Source organism: Armigeres subalbatus, chromosome 2 (genome assembly GCF_024139115.2).
Source record: "Armigeres subalbatus isolate Guangzhou_Male chromosome 2, GZ_Asu_2, whole genome shotgun sequence".
NCBI lineage: Eukaryota > Metazoa > Arthropoda > Insecta > Diptera > Culicidae > Armigeres > Armigeres subalbatus.
Window position 1 is genome coordinate 203,048,103 of NC_085140.1, and position 21,387 is coordinate 203,069,489.

The 21,387-nt window shown below is 43.0% G+C and overlaps 1 long non-coding RNA gene across 1 annotated transcript; it reads left to right on the forward strand.

Moving 5' to 3' along the window:
* The first annotated feature begins 802 nt into the window (after positions 1 to 802).
* LOC134215762 (uncharacterized) lies at positions 803 to 1,919 on the forward strand. Its single transcript, XR_009980299.1, has 3 exons — positions 803 to 955; positions 1,024 to 1,180; positions 1,472 to 1,919. It is a non-coding gene; the product is annotated as an uncharacterized LOC134215762 (long non-coding RNA).
* The last annotated feature ends 19,468 nt before the right edge of the window (positions 1,920 to 21,387 follow it).

The window sequence follows — 21,387 nt, forward strand, 5'->3', positions numbered from 1 at the left end:
AGATATGCACCGACAAAAGATATTTTAGTTACTAGATAAAGATTGTCGCGAGATGGATCAACTAGGTCCGAGCTCTATATGACAGACAAAGAAAGATTGTCGCTTTCGTCGCAGTCCGGAACATCTTTTGCTGGCGAGGATATGGGGATCTAAATGTCAATGAAGGAAAAATACATACGATTTGACAGTTTGATACCACACATGTTTCGGATAGCAGAACAAATGGAACCGAAGCGACAATTTTTATCTAGTAACTAAAATATCTTTTGCACCGACGGTCACTTGAGGCAATCGACATCAAACCTACAAACGCTAACTTTCACCTACTCAGTGACTGAGTAAAATTGTATTGCTCTCTCTTTCTATCCCATAGAAATATTACTCAATTTCCGTCAAAAGCAGAACAACTCAAAACTATGAGTAATCCTGCTTTTGACGGAAATTAAGTAAAATTTCCGTGGGAAGAAGAGAGACGGCAATACAATTTTACTCAGTCACTGAGTAGGTGAAAGTTAGAGTGCACGAAGTGATCATGCAAGAGATCGACGCCGCACCGCGAGGTGAGAGCGAAGAGAGTGGTTTCATCGGTTGCCGCCACACGCTCACAAAACGTTGCACGGTCAGATAGACGAGCGATGTAAATGTTAGTATGGCTTCGTAATAATCGAAAGAGAAAGTAAACAAAGAGAGCCTCTCTTTTGGACTTACGAGGTTTTCAAAAATCACGCGAGAATGACTGGTGAAAATCAGTTCGTCTTGGTTCGAGAGACACTCAGCACGTGCAATTGATCTCGGGATCGTCTATACGAAAGTATAGAAAGAGCGTGTAACGTGCGAAGCACGAGGTGAAGCGTGAACATTTTCCGATAACCGCACGATAGTAAATTGATTAAATTACAATTGGAAGGGGAGTTTGGCGTCAATAGTTATGGGCCAGAAAGAAAGCTGTTAAAAGGTGAGTTCGAGTTTCTAGATGATTATGCGAACCACCTACCTAACTGGATTGTTGCCGCCATTTTGCAGCTGACGCAAACCACGCTATTTTGTCCGACAATCCTTGTGCCGGTGGACGTTCGGTCTATCAACCAAAGTGCTTCCGAGATACGTTTTAGGCAGAACACTAGCGTCACGCAACGAAGTACGCGAGTTCAATTGGGAGAATCGAAAACCCCGCGATAGGGTGAGTTGGTCAATTCGACACGGTTGTTTCATAAGGGCCAATGTCGCAAACGTAAACAATGCCTTTTCCAGCAAATTCATCAAGAACTGGGACCGCTCCTAGCTAACAACCACTTGTAACTGCTCTGCGCCTTCTATCGAACGGAAGTGGAAAATACCGCCAGAAATCTCTAATCTTCCTGGAATCACCAGAAGAAGTCAATGTTAACGTTTGCGACTTTCGCCCTTTTGAAACAACAATGTCGAATTACGACCATGCAAAAGGACGTTGCTAATGGTACGATGCCTCCAGGGCTTTTTTCTTTTGACTCGTTCTCTCGATCAAGGACACGTGAAGGCACTCGTAGGTTCGTCGTTCTCGAGGGGCAAGAACATCGCAGCATCGGCAAACGGTCTTAGCGACGCGACAAGTGGCCTTGTGAATATCGCTGGAACAACAACGAGCCGGAGCTGACAAGCTTTGACCCGTTGATGACATTCGCGTCGAGCATGCGGCGCGCGGAAGTAAACATGTGGTGCAGTTGCACCAACGCGCACTTTGTTCGCGTCGACTGTAGGACACCGACGCCGAAGCAAACGGGGTTCGTGGTTCAACGTGAGTAGTATTACGCTAGATGTAGATTGATAAAAAGAAAGTAGGAGTCAGGAAAGTATAGTGCAGGAAAAGAAGGAAAGAAGTATGGGAAATAAAAGTATCAATAAATTATTTAAAATTTCAAACACAATTGTCTTGGATTCAGTTTTGTGCGCATTTCCCTTCAGCTACTCGGGACTGCTCGGGTTCGATATTTACTTACAATTTTCGTAAACCAACCAATGAAACGATTTGTGAATAGTCGGATTCGTACCCTGTAATTTTTGTCTGGATTTCTTTAGTTAGTAATCTAGGCTAGGATAATATGAAGGAAACTAACTTACTTTTTGTATTGTAGTAGAATAGTTCGTATACAAACTCACTAGTTTAAGTATTATATGAGCAGAATTTTAGAATTAAGAAATGCTGATTCTTCGTTTTCAATGACAGCCGTTGACATGTGATGTTATCTAATACGTGACCGCGGCTTCAAATTGAATTCCGTGTATACAGCGCTGCCGCAATGGGAGATCTGTCGCCACATTCCCCTACCCGTAAACCTTCACGGACAGATAAATCAACCCAAACTTTGAGTTCAATATACGCACTGATTAGAATATCGCAGAAAAAATTTACCCAAATTTGGGTAGTTTTCCCTTTCTTTCCCATGATTGCTATCGAAACTAGAGCAAGATGCAAACACCTCACCGAGGTTGCTCAGCCCAATAACCCAAATTTGAGTAAATTAAATATTCTCTATTTTGGGTTGATTAAGGTCCGCTTCGGATAAATTAAACTCAGCTTTGGGTAAATTGTTTACATGGGATTAAAGGCAAACTACCTAGTGCCAGAGAATTCATTTTACTCAAATTTGGGTTATTGGCCCAAACCACGGTTTTGAGTGCAAACAACCCACTTTTGGGTAGTTTTGGTTTTCAGTGTTGGTGATTTTGTTCAGCTCCATTAACCTATACACCAGGTTTTGCCTGATCCGCAATATTCAAAACAGCTAGCTTGACTACTGGTCTTCGAAATATTCCCGTTGCAGTGTGCACCAGGGCCTGACGTACTCTTCCATCTTTGCCACACCTGCTCGATGCGTCCTGGTATCCATTGGTCTGGTCGAGCCGCCGACCACCATTACTAAATCACCTACTTCCAGATCCTTAGTCTCTTTCAACCACTTCGTGTGAGGGTAGGTATTCTTCTACCCATCGTTTTCAAAACTCATCACAAATGAACTGAGCTAATTTCCAGCTGTTTTTTTTTAGAGTTGACCGATTATCTACTGGAGCCGTAGGAAGCACTTTAACCCCGGATAAACTGCCCAACAAAAAGTGGTTTGGTGTAAGCGCCTCCTGTTCCAGTTCAATCACTGTCGTCGTTGGGTACCTACGGAATAGTACTCTTTACAGCCAGTGTGATTTTTTTGCGTTTGTTTTCCTTTGTTCGGTCATACGCATTCTTTCCGCTTGTCGGTGGTGCACAAGCATCAAACCAACTTAATGGGTGACAAAGTGTTTGTTAATACTGTTCAGTTCCGTTTCCCAGTGGACAGTCCCCGCCCCGGCCTTCTTTGGCTGAAATCGCCAGTTTTTTAAACAGCTGGATACAGATGTATTGCTGATGGATACCGTGTACAAAACAGCACACGATAGTTCGCTGTACTTCATATTCGTTTCCCGCGATGTTCTTGAAGAGTCGATGAATAAGAACACGGAGCCGAGGAAGTTTGTCTATTCTAGTGGGACGTCGGTTGAAGTTCGGATGAAAATTGCAAGAATAAATATGCGGTACGTCCGTGTATTTGATTTGCCGCCGGAAGTTACAGACGAAAGTATATCCCAGGTTATCGGATTGTTTGGGAAAGTTTATCGCCTTGTCCGAGAAAAGTTTCCTTTGGAGTCTTGTCTGGGGCACCTATGCACTGGACTCCGTGGTGTATGCATGGAAGTCGGAAAGAGTATTCCGCCGTCAATAGATGTAGCAGGTCTGAAAGCAAGAATATTTTACGACGGGCTCAAGGACACATACTTCCTTTGTCAAGCAGTAGGTCATCGGAGGGATTCTTGTCTTCAGCAAGAGCGGAAGAAGCCCGAAAAACAAGTACAGTGTACTTCATACGCCGCCGTTGTTTCTGGGAATGAACAAACGTAGGAATCGTCGAAAACCTCGGATGAGGACTTCATCGAGGTTCCAGAAGAAAATCCGAAATCAGAAAACCAGAGGCAGTCGGTGGTTCGTGAAAACGGGGAAAAATCGAAGGAAGAAAGACGATGTTACTTTGGAGGAGGTGGTAATCGTAATAAAGGAAATTTTGACTCATCCACCAGCGCCGCAGCGACGGGCTCAATTGTCTGCGTAGGGGTCTGGTTCAACAACACACCCGAAGAAGAAATGCGTTCGTAGATCATATTATTAATTATATTTTATGCTACATTTATATAACTTCTTCTGTTATTTCGCTCCGTAGAGTTTTAATGAAACAGCTGAGCCTAATAAACAAACACAATGAAAAAAGTACATCTTGATCAGCTGATTCAAGGGGAATTAAGGTGAGCGGTCTACAATTGATCATCGCTTCTGCTTCTAACATGACAGTCTCCAAAGCTTCATCGTCAGGCTTGCGTGCTGCCTCAAGAATTGCCGCAGTCGCAACCTTGGCCGATCTAACGAGCCGCTCTCAGACTTCACCCATATGAGGTGCCACCGGTTAGATCATTTTCCAGCTAGGTTCAGCACTAGTAAAAGTTAACGCTAGGGCTTGGTTTCTATGGATGATTTCTTCCTTGGGCTCCCGACTCGCACCTTGGAAGCAGGTGCCGTTATCCGTGTTGAACTCTCCCCGGCGAGATACGAAGCGATGCACGGCTATAATGTATAACTCCTAGCTGAGAGAATGTACCACTTCCAAATGTACTGTTCTGATCGAAAGGCAAGTAAATAAAGCTATCCTCCGCTTAGCGAGGCTTTTATCAACCCTAATGTGTATTGGGCCAAAGTAGTCTAGTCCGACAAAAGTGAATGCTCTAAAAAAGGGGAGAAGGCGTATTTTTGGAAGGGAAGACATCACCGGAGGTCTTGAGACAGCTTTTTCGATGCGACACCAGATCACAGAGAACAGACATGGAAGCTCGAATAAAATTTCTTTCAAAACATGTGTAAACAAACACCCCGAACCGCAACGCCATCGACGTCGACATTGCAACTCACAATCTCATTTTGACAACACGATGGCGCTGGTATGCTCTTGCGTGCATAACGACACTAGTGCACAGTGGCATTTTTTGCTGACGCTAGCGCTGATTATGCACGGGATAACGGCGACATTCCAAAGTTATTCAAAATGAACAGTAAAAAGTTATCACAACATGGCGAGTGCAGCTTCAACGTCTGTTCTCTGTGACCAGATGCAATTCTTAATAACTTTCACGATCAGCGATCTTAGCTTCGGTATTTCGAACTTCTTACGAATACTGGCAATTAAACCAATCAACAATGTGGAATGTTGTTGGATGGTACTTTGGCAGGATAGCCGGATATTTAGCTTCGATCCGTGCATATGGAGCAGTACCGATTCAGCCACGTATCCTTATAACCTCGTGATCGTCCACGAATGGCCAAGTTTTGTAGTAGCTAGATTTGTGAACAATACGGTGACGATTCCTTGCGATGCGGCCAGAATAGATGACTCTTCCGAAAAAACGCTTCTTTCTGAGCGATTTTCCAAAGCAGTTCTTCAGCTCGCACTAGTTCGTCTTGAATAAGGACCCCTAACTCAAGACATTCTTGATTTTTTTCCTCCGACAGTTGTCCGAGTAACGGTATACGAATGCTACCGATCGTTGAAGTTTTGTCCATGAATTGAATCGAGAGATATCAATCGAAGCATCAAACGGTGGTGCGTGATGATGGAAAATAGTGACGCTTGGGGGAATTCTTCTTTCGTCAAAGACGTTGGACCCTGTGCTGGCCACAGATTTTCTGGTTCAAAAAGGAAGCTCCGCCCTCGGAACCAGCATTGGATAGCTGTCAGGGAAGTCTAGGTTGTCTACCTCCCATAATAAACTCGTTTCAAATCTGGAACCACCTGCTGTACGCCTTGTTGTTTCTAACTGGATTCGTTTCGCTTGTTTATCTTCTTCGGATTCCAACTTGTCGTACGCAGCTGCAACTCCGGCATCCTCTAGGACGAAGTAGTCACGCATTTGCTCGTTTATTTCAAGATGAAGTTGACGACTGTCCGATAACTTGCTTATTTCTGGATACAACCATAAATGCTCCAATCCAAACGACACTTGGCTGCACTTTGATCGTTTTGGCACAGAGAAACAGGGATCTCACTTAGAACCAGGGTAGAAATATTTCACAGTCAATGCAGTGAAAAACATGGATCTCAGTATAATCTGCAGTCGCCTTCTTCGCCGCCGTGGCGCGTGCGACTGGGTGCAGCCGAAAAATCATTTCCAACACCGACCATTCAATTTCGCATTCAGCCACTCACAAGTCGCTCTGACCGGCTGCTCAGTTCGCGCCTTACCGTATGACTGTGAGTGGCCCATTTAAACGCGTGGTGATTTTTTTTTCAATTTGCTGGGGGAATGTGTACATTTTGCTGTGGTAAATTTCATCTTTGCGGCGCCGTGGGTGATGTGAGTTCTGTTGTTTACTTTTCTGCCTCTCCGGGAATGTGAGGTTGATTTCAAAGCAGGAAGAAAATAAAAAAATGATATAAAAAACATCACCTTCATCCAGTGCTGCCGAATATTTACAACCCTGCTTAGAACAAAATGCAATCAAAATCATCGTCACGAAATCATTATCGCCCAATGCTAAATACACTGTAGGTGGACAAGCGGGAACTAGGTGGCGATAGTGAGTAAACGCCAAACACAAGCAAAACCGATGGAAGCGCCATCGGTGGTCGATCGACCACCTACAAAAATTGAATCCATCGTTAAACAGATGAACGATGGAACGTGTGTAGAGTGAGACGTCTGCTTCTCTGTGGTTTTGGTGTCCTTCGTGGAGTTTCGTCGGAGATTATCAAGCCTAATAAATAGTTTCGGTTGAACGGATTCGTAGTCATCAATTAAAAGCTCACGTAGGTGTGGGAACCGTTGGGCTGGTTCACGATAGTACAGCGTCTGCGACGGTAGCACTAGCCTACTCACCGTCCGAGCGCGAAACAGTTTGTACCTGGTGCTGGTAGAATCGTTGGTTCCAGTAATTTCTGGTTGGATTAGTGTCGACTCCGTTTCAACCGGCTTGACGTGACCTGTCCACTGGAGAGTTAGTGACTTCGTGGGTCCCGACACATCTATATTGTCGGCAATAGAGTCTTCCAAAAGAGTATATGACGACCCCTCGTCGATGAAGGCAAAAGCTAGCTGTGAGCACTGATTCGCGTAGAGAACTACCGGTGAGATGCGGAAAAGCGGCTATGAAAGGTCCTGCATTGACACATGACTCGCTGAAATGTTCACGTTATCAAATATAGAGGAAAATTGTAGAAGGGTATGACACTTTTGGCGGCATCCTTCCGATCTACAACCAAGCCATGGCTTACATGGCTTTTTTCCATGGCTATTGGACATGTTTTGCACAATTCTTTTTGCTGAACAAGTTTCTATCGCTCCCCTACGTTGGCTGACTTGAACTGGGAACATTCCACTACTCGTTCTCCGTCACGACCCCATGACATGGTTTTGCTGGTTTGTTGGAGGCAGTTGATGATTTCCTTCTTGCGTAGGAGGTTGGAGGGTTCGAGTCCCTCCAAGACAAGTGGATTCTTTTTCGCAAATTTCATATCAATTTGTGCATTTCAAAACATGTGCTGTGCTTTAACAAAAAAAAAAAAGTTTTCCTAATATAATATCTCGCTTGTTGTTGTTGATCGGTTCGTATCAGACGTTTGTTGATCGCATCGTGTTTTAACGTAAAATAATACATGTTGTAGTCGTTTTAACAATTGTAAAACTGCTGTATACGATTCCACAACATTAATATCTTCTGCGGTGTTTAAGACAACTCTTCTTCGACTATATTAAGCGAATTTTCGAAGTAATCCTAAAATTGTATTCTGTCCATTCGTTCGTTTAACAATGGCAAATAATTGTGAAAAATGCGCTCTGCTCTATCATCGAACGGTGTGTGAAGGAAAGTGCGCCAAATAGTTCCACGCCAGCTGTGTTGGTGTAACGGAATCTGCGCTTTGTTTATTATTGAGCAATATGCTATGCGATAGTTGCATGGTTTTATTCTGCAAGATGCGAGATCGTTCGAGTATCGAATGCAGGGTGCCAATGTATGGGAAACAAATTGTCATCGAATTTCTAAAAAACGATGTTGCTCACAAGTTTCATTACCCCAAAATATTACCCCATGCAAAATTTGAGCTCAATCGGACATGATTTAGGGGTGCCTATAATTCATCAAAGTTTTGAAATTTTTACCCATGAAAATTTTCCCAAGTCGAAAATCGAATTTTTGTTTTTGATGCCAAATGACTTAAAAATGCATGAAACGTCGAGATCTGATGTTATTAAAAAAAAAATTGAGTAGAGATCGATTTTTTCTCTTAGAACATTTTTGGGACTTCGAATTTAACACCGGACGACACGCAAACGTTTTCGTAGCCAAAAATATCCCCCTATGCAAAATTTGAGCTAAATCGGACATGATTTAGGGGTGCTCAAAATTAATCGAAACTAGACATGTGCACCGATTGAAAATTTGTCGGCGGCGGCGTGATAGATCATTTTCAGCCAGCGGCGGTGGTGTGGCGGCGTCACGCCGTTGGTAATCGGTGGCGACGGCGTGCGTCGGTGTGAGCTTATTTAAAGCAATAGAATTTTTCTGAAATTCTTCTACAAATTCCTCCGTTTCCACCAGGAAGTGCTCTGAAAGCTGCTACAGGAATTCCTCCGGAAGTTCCTCCAAGAATTCCTTTAATGATTTCTCCGAAAATTCCTCCAAGAATTCCAACAGGAATTCCTCCGGAAGTTCCTCCAGAAATTCTTCCGGAAGTTCCTCCAAGAATTCCTCCAGGAATTCGCCCGAAAGTTCCTCCAGGAATTCTTCCGGAAGTTCCTCCAGCAATTCCTAAGGAAGTTCTTCCAGCAATTCCTCAGGAAGTTCCTCCAGGAATTCCTCCGGAAGTTCCTCCAGGAATTTCTCCGGAAGTTCCACCTGGAGTTCCCCCGGAAGTTCCTCCAGGAATTCCTCCGGAAGTGCATCCAGGAATTCTTCCGAAAGTTCCTCCAGAAGTTCCTCCAGAAATTCCTCCGGAAGTTCCTCCAAGAATTCTTCCAGAAGTTCCTACAGGAATTCCTCCGGAAGTTCCTCCAGGTAAAAAATATTCGGTGGCGTGGTCGACTCAAAATCCATGAATCTTTGAGAATTATTTTTTTGAAAATGATTTATTTTTACGCGGTTATTATTACCCGGTACCGCGTGAATTCAGAACACAACGTGTAAAGACCATGTTACAAAAAAAATCAAAATTTCGATAGCAAGACTGTTTTTAAAACTTTGATAAATTTTAGGTTCGATCTAGTATCCATTTCAATTTTCCTTCCATTCCTCGAACTCTCGTTATCTATATAAGGCACTGCACGGACTGCTTTGTCTCTTTCACGCTTTCAATGAAATTAGAAAACAACAAGGCCAGTCCAGTAAACTTCACAATGTATGAAGAACGAAAGAGAAAGTGATTTTTCCGTGCAGTGCCCTATAAATATGATCTCTTCAATATCAAGATGTGGAGAGGCGACTGTATTTAAATCAGATATCGCAAAAACGATCAATATTCGTTTTCTTCTTCTTATTGGCATTACATCCCCCACTGGGACATTGCCGCCTCGCTGCTTAGTGTTCATTTAGCACTTCCACAGTTATTAACCGCGAGGTCTCTAAGCCAAGTTACCATTTTTGCATTCGTATATCATGAGGCTAAAGACAATTTCCAAACCGGAAATTGCCCAGACCGGCACCGGGAATCGAACCCAACCACCCTCAGCATGGTCTTGCTTTATAGCCGGGCATTTTACCGCTAGGCTAAGGAGGGCCCCCAATATTCGTTTTACATCCTGATTGAAACTTATATAAGATAAAATAATATCCTCAGAAGTAGCATATGGTTTATAAAACCATTGGTAACTCCTTTGTACCGTCGTGTGGGACTTCTTTTGGCATATTGGGGACTACTTTGGACAGTTTGAAACAAGAATTATGACAAAAACTACTATCGAATGGCCATTATCACCATTTGGGTGACTTGCTGATAGCTGAATGTCAACTGTTTCAAATTTGATATTTTTTCGTTTGTTGTTTTAGGGAAATCAAAAGTCCAAAGGAGCCCCCGGTAAAACTCTAATTATTCTTAAAACAATTCAAAATGTACGATATATGTAACAGAATTGCACAGCCTTAACAGTTATTGCATTGGATACTTATGTATTTATATCAAACATTAAACAAAAATCAAACAAATAACAAACGAACAACAAATATAGCGACCAGTGGGAATATTTAAATTGAATATAAAATTATTTGCATTCATGCAGCGGGTGCAAACCCAACTATAAATAATAACTAACGAGCTCGATCCAGTTTTTCTCTCCTGCTGCTGTAAAGTTTTCTTGCATAACATCGTTGAAGCAGCAGGCGGCTTATAAGTAAACAGATTAAGAAAACTAAAATCTGACTTCTTCCATCGCATCGTCCCATTCGGGCACTATGCGTTTCTTCCCGAAGTTTAAATTAAACTTTATGCGCCCAGACTGACGGATGGACTGAAATACTGAAGCCCGAGATGAAACAACGCAACAGCAACTACTATAGAGCTTCCAAGTTGCACGGCCCGGGCACTCCTCCCTGTATGATGGGAAGAAATGGATGTTGTTCTTAGCGTGTAACGCTTCTTAACCGTGTCTGCACCCTATAGTAGTGCACGTTGAGCCGGATTTGGCCGAACGGATGGTGGGGATAATATAGGGTGCCACATCCACATCATATCAACTGTGATTTACTTATCAAATATCTTGTAAGCAACATCGTTATTATCATTTGGAAACTTTTCACGAAAAACTGGCATCATCCATGTTGTTCCACATAGGTAATTGCAAGGATATTCTTACATTCTTGCAGCATGCCCCGACTTATGGATGCTTCCAACTGTATCCAGCTACTGGATGATGTTGAGTAAGCACCACATCTCCGTTAGCTTACTAATGCCAAACTTGCGATATTTTTGTTGAAACGGTGACAGTCCGCTTTAATGCTATTAACGCGATAAAGATCCTTCATATTCGTCTGATATACACATCTAGGTAATGTTTCCCTAAGCTCCGTTATGAGTTTTTTTGCACGATTTATTTAGAAAAACAAATTGTTGAATATCTGAAACTTGAGGCGTATTGTAAACCACTGATCTAAAATCAAAATTTACGGATCACCCTATCATACCTACTGATCCAGGCTTGGAGACGGAAATACACATCTTGAATCCATTTCTTTTAATAATGGGTTTTCCCACCGGAAGCGATATACCGCGCCCACAAAGTTCCGAAACTGCAAGTAGCTATCATCTGGTGGATTGCACTCGCCCACTGACTGCACGCTTTGGCCGTAGCGCAGGTTCCCACTGACTGCTATGCCGCTTGATGTGAAATGCACATCTTTCCCTCCGGCGGCGGTGGTGCGAGACTTACCAAAGAGAACCGTGTGTACACATTTTGTCCGCTGCCAAGGCAAGGACGGATCTAAATCCACATCCGTCTACATCGTTTTAGTATCGTTGCTGCTGCTGATGCTGCTGTTAGTCGCGGGGAATATGATAAAAGTTGAAAGCATCATAACTCGAATCGTATGCACTCGCTGGTGCTCTAGCTGGAGGTTCGGTAAGTTGTAAAATTTGTTCTATTATGGTGTGGTGTTCACCTTGGTGGGATGACGATTTATATGTGTTTCCTCAATATAATTGAAATTAATTCTTGTTTAGAGTGTCCAAGACAATCTTGTAAATAATGTCTATTTTTCAAGACAAAGATATGATATAGTGCTTTGGTTAATGTGAAGCGCTTTCTTGTCTTGTCTTACCATATGCACAGCCAAAATTAAAAGGCATCCTAGAAATTTTCGGTTGTACTTTCGTATTGGATTTTCTTGTCAGCTTTATTATTTGCAATGAATCATGAATATTCTGGAAATAATTGTTTTAATCACCATGCACACCAACCGACCAGATATTGTAAAACTCTACAACTAAATGCACAATATGATCAATGATCACTTTTGAATTCACGAAAGGGAGGAACGGTAACAGCCATTTGCATATCCAACATCCAAGGGAGGAATCCAGGTATTTTTTCTTATACGTTCTAGGCCTTATTGCCATTACTCGCTCAAACAACTGCTGTCTGCCCTGCCCTCTGCTCTGATAACGCTCCGACTTTACTCCGACCGAACAGATTCTCTTGGGGCAGAATCGATGTTGTACAACATTGACTTTGCCCCCAAGCTAGTCCAATCAATTCAGTCTACAATCGTCTGATGAACAGTTGTTCCCATTATTTTCTTGTTTATTCCATATTTCTGTTTTAAACATGTTCCAATTATAACTGGTTGGCCACCTTTCATTTCAAATATATTTGTTTTTACCTAGGTTTATCAGTTTCAAGATCTTCTCAGAATAACCTTTTAGAAGATAGTTTCTATTTGTCTGTTATAATTTGATAACCTAACAAGACTATTTACACTACTGAAATTTGATTACCTAAATTGGAACCAACGCGCAGTGGCTAAAATCGTGTTTAGTTAACAGTTCCTTTATTATGCAATTCAACAGTGTTGTCTTCGAGACATTTTAGCAGCAAGTTAATGCGCTTCTTTGGAGGCATTCCGCTTGATCCCTCTAAAAGTGAGATGAACAATTGTTTTTTTTCGTTCTACGACATACAGGTATGTCTTATTACTGTTTTGTCCACAAGCTTTGCACATATTCATCATTAAGCATACAATCATATGGAGACGCATGATACATTTGATCAACAACTCCTTGTGACTAAACTTTTTGTGCAAAAATTAAAGGTGTATGGTATGCTGCATACCAGTGAGAGCCATTTCCATCAGGATATGATAAAAAACAACTTGGCTTGGGGTTAAGGCCTACTCAAAGCTTAACAGGGGTAATGGCAAAATGAGGAAAATTGATTTCAGCATTACACAATAGAAAATGGTTTTTGATTAAACATACCTTACATTCGCTTATAACTCAAATACCTTACTTTTGTCAGCTCAAAAATTAAATTAAAGTCAATTACTTTGTTACCGTACGGTAACATTGATTACTATTACGATGTGGGATGGCAGGAGTATTTATTGTTCAGCTAGATAACGTCCGATTCAAATGCGGAGGGCGGCTGCACCACAGAGAACAGACGTTGAAGCTGCACTCGCCATGTTGTGATAACTTTTTACTGTTCATTTTGAATAACTTTGGAATGTCGCCGTTATTCCGTGCATAATCAGCGCTAGCGTCATTAAAAAATGCCACTGTGCGCTAGTGTCGTTAAGCATGCAAGAGCATATCAGCGCCATCGTGTTGTCAAAATGAGATTGTGAGTTGCAATGTCGACGTCGATGGCGTTGAGGTTCGGTGTGTTTGTTTACACATGTTTTGCAAGAAATTTTGATCGAGCCTCCATGTCTGTTCTCTGTGGCTGCACAACTAACGCTCCAAACGCAACGCAGATCGTGGGAGCCAGTGTGAATGCGGATGGCTCGTGGGGGCGGATATACTGAAACGGCGAAGGGGACGAAAATAATGAGTGCCCGAACTTTTTGGGTGGTTGGAGCTCGCTCAAAACGAACGAAGGTAGTATGGTTACGACGATCACTGTGAAAAGATATATTTTGTAAGCGAGAGTATTGTAGGTTGATTGTTGGCGAGCTTCAATCTTCCGTTTTTCCGACACGTGTGTGGAGTCCGGATTGGTTCTACGACCACCTAGTGAAGTTGACCACTAAATTCCGTCCAGTTGAGGAGTAGTTACCAACAAGCCCTTTACCCGGCATCTCGTGGATAAACTTACCATCAGCCGCAAGCTCAAGTTATTCGCGTTTGCGCCCTTTTGCGGGCACCAAGATTTCGGTTGGCAACCGGCCAGACGGAGGTGGATCACGCTCTTTCCTTCACACATCCGTTGAAGCCTTTGCACAGTCAGATCACCCGCTACACCAAGCTTCACCGTCAACCGCCAGCCAAAGCATCTACATTAGAGTGATTCAAATTTTGACTTTTTTGCTCCCCCATTGCATTTGCCTTTTTATAAACCCACCTAAATTTTTAGCTAATTTGGAAGTAAATTGAGTGAGCACGCGCGGTTTGAAGTTTGTATGAAAATTGCTATGAAAACAGTAACTTTCATGGAAAATCGTTCTCCTACGCTTCCCTTTAAGCTCTAAAAACATATGAGTACATCGGCAACATGAGCAATTTTACAAGGAAACAGGCCGTCTTTGTTGCGAAACGATTTGATGATCACAAGAAAAGTTATTAGGGAAATACTGAATCGTGGGAAATTCAATTTAACACGTAAAAGAATAACATCAATATCAATAATGAGCATTTTTGTTTTCTTCATAACTTTGCTTCCAAACGAGAAATCGCTTCGCAACAACAACTGCCTTTCAGCTTGAGAAGTATTCTGTGTAGTCAATGTGTTGATTATATTTAAATAGTTCATGGGCCACCTCACAAAACGGTCTTCCACATAAGGGTAAGTTTTCACAGTAATTTCCATACAAACTTCAAATGACGTGTGCACAGTCATATTACATCCAAAATTGCTAAAAATTTAGGAGGATTATTAAACTGGCAAATGCAATCGTTTAAACATGGGGGGGCAAAAAAGTCAAAATTTGAATCACTCTAATCTACATCCGTTACTATCGACCGATTCGTTCGGTCTGTTCGGAGCCTCGTGGAGCCCGTCGCGACTCCCTCAGGGAAAGATCATCGGCCCTCGGCTATTGTTGTTCCATCGCTTACGAAACACCTAACCAGTGACGGGAAATGTCATATCGATGTCATGGGACTAACTTGCTAATAACTTTTCTCACAAGTCATTTACAATTATGTTTTCCATATAAACATGTAGCCCTCAAATGACACGAAAACTTTTTCTAATAGGTAATTTCTCTAAATATGATATTGGAGGCGTGAGAGCCGAATTAGTGTCAGATGACATTAATGTCATGACATTCCGTGACATTTTTTTAATCTCGCTCTCATGGCTCACACTTTGTATTTAGAACAATGATCTGTTCGACAAAGTTCTAGGACCCTTTAAGTACTACATGTTAATCAAAAAATACGAACTGTATATATCTATATCTATCTATCTATCTATCTATCTATCTATCTATCTATCTATCTATCTATCTATCTATCTTCTATCTATCTATCTATCTATCTATCTATCTATCTATATATATAAAACTCAATGTTTGTATGTTTGTATGTATGTTTGTATGTATGTTCCAGCATAACTTCTGAACCCATTTACCGATTTTAACCAAATTTGGAACACACAATCTTTATCTTAAGGAGACGACGATAGGGGGGTTAGGCATGCTCTTTGGAAAAGGGGGAGGGTGTGGGGGGAGGGGTATTGCTTAGTTATCGATCTACGCAGTTTAAATTCTGAACCCCTTGGCCGAATTCGACCAAATTTGGAACACAAATTCCTTATCTTAAAAAGGGGATGATAGGGGGTTAAGCATGCTCTTTGGAAAAGGGGGAGGGTGTGGGGGGAGGGGTATTGCTTAGTTCTCGATCAACTCAGTTTAAATTCTGAACCCCTTGGCCGATTTCGACCAAATTCGGAACACAATTACCTTATCTTAAGAAGGGGACGATAAGCGGTTAAGCATGCTCTTTGGAAAAGGAGGAGGGTATGGGGGGAGGGGTACTGCTTAGTTATCGATCAACTCAGTGTAAATTCTAAACCCCTTGGCCGATTTCAACCAAATTTGGAATACAAATTCTTTATCTTAAGGAGGGGACGATAGGGGGGTTGAGCATGCTCTTTGGAAATGGGAGGATATGGGGGGAGGGGTATTGCTTAATTATCGATCAACGCAGTGTAAATTCTGAACCCCTTGGCCGATTTCAACCAAATTTGGAACCTTAAGAAGGTGACGATAGGGGGTTAAGCATGCTCTTTGGAAAAGAGGGAGGGTGTAGGGGAAGGGGTATTGCTTAGTTACCGATCAACTCAGTGTAAATTCTGAACCCCTTGACTGATTTCAAACAAATTCGGAACACAAATTCTTTGTCATAAAGAGACGACGATAGGAGATTAGGGATGCTTTTAACAAAAGAGGGAGGGTAATACCCCTCCCGTATTGTTTAGCAATCGATCAACTCAATGTAAATCCTGAGCCTCATGACCGATTTGAACAAAATTTGTATCAAATATTGTCTGTCCTAAGGAAGCGATTTTAGTGGATGTGGTTAAGTAATTTTAGAAGTGGGAGGGTGTGAGAGAGGGGGTATTGTTTAGTTATCGATCAATTCAGCATGACTTTCTGAACCCATTTATCGATGTCCACCAAATTTGGAACCCATATTATCTGTCTAAGGAAGACTATATCAGACTGGGTATGAGTGCCATAGCTAAATGAGAGAGAGGGTATGTTCATTAAACGAACAGTTTCGTATACCTTTTTATCGCATAGGTGCATAGGTTTTAAACCAAACACGTAAACACGTAATCCCTACCCAAAGGAAACTATTATAGAGAGGCTGGAAGGGACTTTTGGAATGGGAGGGGGGGGGTTTATTGGGATTGGGTATTGTTGTTCATCGGAATAATGGTATACCCAGTGAAAAGAAATGATTAATGTGTTTCCTTCTGAATGGTGGATGTGATTGCTTCTTTAAAAGTAGGCATTTGCCCGGAATAAGGCAATGGTGGGTTTGATCCCTTCTTTAAAAATATGCGTTGCCCAGAATATGGCATCGATGAATGTTTTTCCTTCTTTAGAAATAGACGTTTGCCCGGAATAAGACCTTTCAAACCCACGATCCCTTCTTCAAAATCAGTCAATGTTTCCAAAAGCCTTCTTTTAATCAAATGATAAAGTATGAATAAGTAAACACAATTACCCTGTTGACCGATTGGTTTTATCATTTTCCGATTGTAAAAGAAAACTGCAAACCAAACTGGCAATTCCGAGCAAGGCCGGGTACATAAAGCTAGTTTTACTTATTTTACTTTAACACCGGAACATAGGCAATTAACTTTGACTGAATTGAATCAACTATTTGACGCCACAATACACGGTTCGATGCCGCATCTCTCCATCCGCGAATGCGCCCCACGCTCGGCAAGTCGTACCTGGTTTGCCAACCTCGCTCACTGCGCGGGTTTCATCTTTGCAGGGTTTCTGTCCAGGATTTTTGCAACATGCCCTGCCCATCGTACCCATCCGGCTTTAGCTATCTTCTGGATACTGGGTTAGCCGTAGAGCTGGGCGAGCTCGTGGTTCATTCCTCGCCGCCACACACCGCTTTCTTGAACACCGCCAAAGATGGTGCTAAGCACCCGTCTCTAGAATACTTCGAGTGCTTGCAAGTCCTTCTCGAGCATTTCCATGTTTCATGTCCGTAGAGGACAACCGGTCTTATCAGCGTTTTGTACATGACACATTCGGTGCTGTGGTGAATCTTTTTTGACCGCAGTTTCTTCTGGAGCCCGTAGTAGGCCCGACTTCCACAGATGATGTGCCTTCGTATTTCATTGTTATAAGCCGTTAGCAAGAATCCAAGGTAGACGAATTCCTCGACCACCTCGAAGGTATCCCCGTCTATCTTAATACTGCTTCCCATGCGGGCCCTGTCGCGCTCGGTTCCGCCCATAAGTATGTATTTTGTCTTCGATGCAGTCACTACCAGTACAACTTTTGTTGCTTCACGTTTCAGGCGGGTGTACAGTTCTACCACATTTGCAAATGTTCAGCCGACAATGTCCATGTCATCCGTGAAACAAATAAGTTGACTGGATCTGTTGAAAATCTTACCCCGGCTGTTACACCCGGCTCTCCGCGTCACACTTTTTAGCGCACTGTTGAACAACAGGCACGAAAGTCCATGACCTTGTCCTAGTCCCCGGCGTGATTCGAACGAAATGGAGTATTTGCGTTGGGACCTGGAATTCACGGCATTTTTGAAGGATTTTCCGTGCAATAAAGATCTGGTCCGTTATCGAGCGGCCATCAACCAGGCCGGCTTGATAACTTTCCACGAACTCATTCACTAATGGTGCCAGACGACGGAAGATGATCCGGGATATCACTTTGTAGGCGGCATTAAGGATGGTGATCGCTCGAAAGTTTTCATACTCCAGCTTGGCGCTTTTCTTGTAGATGGGGCATATAACTCCTTCTTTCACGCCCCTTCTCCTTCTTCTTGTTTAGTTTCCCAGATTCTGACTATCAGTTTGTGCAGGCAAGTGGCCAGCTTTTCCGGGCACATCTTGATGAGCTCAGCTCCTATACCATCCTAAGCAGCTGCTTCATTGGTATTTAACTGTTGGATGGGGCATCCTTAACTTCCCTCAATGTGGGGGCTGGTTGACTGCCATCTTCTCGCTGTACTGACGCAGTCATCTCCTCCGCTGGCTTAACTTTCACTGCCTGTACTCTCAGCGCCATTAAAATGTGCTGTTTTCACCTTTCTATCACACGTTCGTCCATCAAGATCCTCCCATCCTTATCCCGGCACATTTCGGCTCACGGCACGAAGCCTTTGCGAGATGCGTTGAGCTTCTGATAGAACTTGCGTGTTCTTGAGAACGGCATGGCTATTCCATCTCCTCGCACTACACTTCTTCCAGGCGGCGTTCTTCTTCTTCTTAAAAAGGCGGGTCTGCTGTCTCTGCTTCCGTCTATAACGTTCCACGTTCTGCCAGGTACCTTGCTGCAGCTCGACCGCCCGCGCTGCGTCCATCTCGTCCAGAATCTGTCTGCACTTTTCGTCAAACCAATCGTTCCGTCGAATTCGTCCCTCATACCCGACGTTGCTCTCCGCTGCGTCGTTAATGGCTGCTTTGACTGTATTCCAGCAGTCCTCAAGAGGGGCCCCATCGAGCTCACCCTCTTCCGGCGACGCTGCCTCGAGATGTTGCGCGTATGCAGTGTCGACATCAGGTTGCTTCAGTCGTTCTAGGTCGTACCGCGGCGGTCGTCGGTACCGAACATTGTTGATGACGGATAGTTTTGGGCGCAGTTTCACCATCGCCAGATAGTGATCAGAGTCGATGTTAGCGCCATGATATGTCCTGACGTCGATAAAGTCGGAGAGGTGCCGTCCATCAATCAGAACTTAGACGATTTGTGATTCTGACTGCAGTGGTGATCTCCAGGTGTACCGATACGGGAGGCTGTGTTGGAAGTAGGTGCTGTGAGCAACCACTAAACGTTCGCACCATTGATCCCTTCCAACAAACCTCCTACAGCGCTACGATGCAAAACCCACGGTCCTTAAACACATCGGCGAGTATGCGTGTGCTCCCGATTAAGTTGAGAGATTTGCAGTTCCACGAACCGAGTTTCCAATCGATAGTCCCTTTTTGTCGCAGTGGTCTTCGCCGATGGCTCCGGTCCGTACTCTCTTGTTGATTATTCGTTGCTTATGTTTTTTAAACGCTGGCTTGCAGGGCCTGACACCAACCCCCCTAAATTTCCGGAGGACCATTCCTCCTCATTCCCAGTGGACCATGGTGCACAGTTTCACTTAGAGTCCCTCACTAGCACTCGGACGATGATCAGCCGCCCCTAACATGGAGAACAGACGCTCAGTAAGATTTACACCTCCGGAGAGGAGCAAACCACCTACCTTCCCTGTCAGCATACGACCATAGTTCTCACCGGGGTTGATTACCCGATCTTCCCTAAGGTTGCTCGTATCCCGGCCAGCGCCACGAGGAGGTAGGGGTAGGAGTTGCTGGGTAAGAGGCTAAGGACCGCGAGATGGGGTCTATTTTATTCCTTCAGGTACGCGAAGTACTAATGGTATTCTTTGTGCAGTTGAAGAGGACCTGTGAAATCCGAGTGAAATTCGTCAGAAATGTAGACCCCTCGTTAGTTGAGCTTGAGCTTGAGCTTGAGCTTGATTGACTGCTCGTAGTTGCTACTCCATTATGACCAGATCAGCTGTTCTTGCACAGGGAACCAACAGATGTTTGCTTGGGACTAGCACACATCTTCAATGTACAAGTACTGGTGATCTCATTTGTTAGGTCATACTGGCGCCTGCCACGTCAGAATGCAAGTCAATGTAGGGAAGGGGAGGAAATGATGATGCAATCACTCGCCCACTGCAAGCCGAATATACCTCTGCACTTGCCACGAGTTCATGCGGAATTTGTTGGAATTTCTGGGTTAGGTTGGAGAGGCAAAGGTCCGTCTTGGTTAACGAGCTGCCAATGTGATAGATAGGAGAAGGTAACTGATGGAATGTAGGAAACGAGCTCTATTTCATTTCCAATTCTAGCAGATTACTGTTAGAATACTCAAGTTGAAGGTATAGGAATAGTAATGGAAACGGTATGGAAGTCCATTTCCAGTTCTAGCGATTGCTAGAACATGAGAAATAAAGAGAAAGATACAAAGTAGGAGAATGGAACGGACCTTGGATTGAACCCACGACCTCCTGCGTATGAGGCAGAAGCAGTAGCCATATGACTACCAAGCCCGCTCAGAAAGGTAGACCCCTCGTTAGTTATACACAAAATTTCTTTAATGGACCCCTCGATTTTTATCAGTTCTTGACTCATTAGAACTGTCATACCAACATTTCTCAACCGAACTTAGAGATCAGCATATTGTTGGAAAGAGGAAGAGTGTGTCCTCAATTTGCAATAATAAAGATGGAAGCAGCCCTATTGAATTTGGCCGCCATTTTGGATTTATTTTTGAAAAATATGTTTCCTCTAGGTTCGCAACCACCGATTTTGAATATTAATACATCGATGGAAAGCTTAGCTTATCCCAGGTAACCACTAGCACTTTATTTCGCCTTTTCGGCTATATAGGGCTATAATAGAGCCAGTATAAAGTTTGTTAGCTCTGTGATAGCATTTTAGTCGCACTTACGGCTTATTTTAATGCTTACGGTTACCTTGGATATTGTACATTTTGTCCAAAAATCTCAGGTGTATGAATTACTCATTAAATCAGAAACTTGTGTTGAACCCATTAAAGTTTGAGGTGATCGATCGAAAAGGCGTGGCGTTTGGCAGACATAAAAGCCCTTTCAAACAACTAGGATAGCCTTGAGAGATGGAACGATGGAAAAAAGCTTGTTCCAACAAAAACATCAACGAACGTTATTCTCTGTCATTTTCTTTCTGCTTTTGCTGCTTAACAAACAAATACCTACTAAATAAAGAGTTTATTATAAGTACCACGAATTGTTGGATTAGAATTGCATTGGAATTTATTCGAATGGGAAATGTATTAGAGTGTGTTTGAATTGGATTGGCATGGACTTGAAAAGTAATTGGATTGAAATTGGAGTCGGATTGAAATCGGATTGGCAATGGATTAAATTTGAATTAGAATTT